Here is a 1,820-nt window from a genome sequence, read left to right as displayed (position 1 = left end):
TGAAAGGATAGGTTAAGTGGGAAGATGTAGATCAAAGCAAACTTCTTTACTCTTCATTTTTCTTTGGGTATTTTAATCTGTGTCTTCTTTTACAACACGACTAATCTGGAAATGGGTTTTGTCTGACTACACATGTATAACTTATCTCAGATTGCTTGGCTTCTCAATGAGAGAAAAGCAGTGGGAGGCAGAAAATTTGGAACTCAAAAATTCAAAAAAAAGTTAAAATAACTGTTAGATGTAATTGGAAAAAAAAATATTTTTTTTTGTATTTTCATTTTTATTTCAAAACAACTTAAATTTTTAGACACATGATTTTAATATATAAATTTGATTGTTTTTTTATACAGAATATAAAGATTTCCCTCATTAGTCTTCCATAGAAAGTGTTTTACAAGCCTCAAGGAAGATACTTTCTGCACACAAATGTTTCTCTCACATGTGGGGTACTGGAAAACAACTGCCTAATGCCTCTACACATAAATTAGAACAGGTGACACTGCATATCAAAAAGAGCGTGAGAAACATTTTAGTCAATCATACACAAGAAGCAGATGTGACAAGGAAAACTGTGCAAATTCCAGTAAGGCCAAGTCAGTAACTTTAGTGGGAACACAGTAGATAATTGAGGGGGATGAGTAGTGTGCACCGAATTAAACAGCAGTCAAGAGCTATTTTTTTTTAAAAGGTAGAAAGAGGGACTTTTGCTAAAGCAAATGAATTTGTTTTAACTGCCAAAACAAAGCAAAACTGAGCATCATAATGAGTGTTAGTATACTGGAGGCTTATTGGCCTGTTTCTGTGCAGCGTGCTCAAATTAGCGAGAACCTCTTCACCGGTGCGTAGGAATCACTAATATTCATGGGAATAGTCTTGTTTATTTTCACATAGATTTTTTACAGCATTCAGGCATGTCTGATTTGGGATGGAGTATAACTTTTATCTATTATTTCATCTTGTAAAAACATGTGAAGACAACGTTCGTTCTGTGCCAACGGGTGGCCAGCAACCTTGTTTATAAATTGTTCAAGCCCTTGCTTCCTTTCCTCTATAAAAGAATCATCAAATATCCCATCATCTCCTCGAAAAGGGAGCTGGCGCAGAAATGCTTTCCCAAAACCTTGCTTTCTCTTTCTAATTCACTTCGAAGCCACTCAAAATCACTATATCTTCTTCTCACAGAAGACTCCTTCAACTTGAAAATAGGAAGATTTGTCTTGACCCTTACCTCGTAGGTGCTGAAGCGGCCTCGGCCGACCCCACGGTCTGCGGGTTGCTCATGTCGATCTCGAGGAAGTTGCTGGGCGGCCCGTAGGTGTCATTCAGGTTGGGCGGTTTGGTGATCAATCGCTGGGTGGCCGCTACGGTCTCCGCCATTGCGCCGCTGTCCCTTCTTCAACCTCCACCGCCGCCGCTGCCGCCGCCCACCCCAAAATAAAATATTTTTAAAAAGCAGAACTGCTTGTTCGTGTGTTCATTCACTGTTGGTCCATGAAAGAAAGAAGCTGGGGGCTGGGATGCCAAACAGCAGGCTCTTTTAATCCCCCCAGGACAGAAGTGATTATCCAGAAATCAATGACTTTATCCAGTCTCCTTGTCTCTTACTCAGTCATTCTCACTTTCATGTCCTCACATTGGCACACAGATTGACACAGATCCACACCTCTGGAAAGAGTCACAAGCAGAATATAGGATGGATCACAGAAAGGGTCCTCACCTTCATGGCAAGTCTAGAATGCGAAAATGGGGACAAGGGCAGGTATACCCTTTTGTTCCACAATGCTCAGAACATTGTCTTCTAGTGACTGACAAAACCCATT

General features: G+C 40.4%; 1 pseudogene; it reads right to left on the bottom strand.

The window, feature by feature from the left end:
• Positions 1-259: 259 nt before the first annotated feature.
• Positions 260-1,377, bottom strand: LOC140528578 (sorting nexin-3 pseudogene; annotated as a pseudogene).
• Positions 1,378-1,820: the final 443 nt, after the last annotated feature.

The sequence above is a fragment of the Notamacropus eugenii genome, chromosome 1 (assembly GCF_028372415.1).
Source record: "Notamacropus eugenii isolate mMacEug1 chromosome 1, mMacEug1.pri_v2, whole genome shotgun sequence".
Classification (NCBI taxonomy): Eukaryota; Metazoa; Chordata; class Mammalia; order Diprotodontia; family Macropodidae; genus Notamacropus; species Notamacropus eugenii.
Note: the sequence above shows the minus strand (reverse complement) of the source record. Positions and strands in the feature narration are given on the sequence as shown.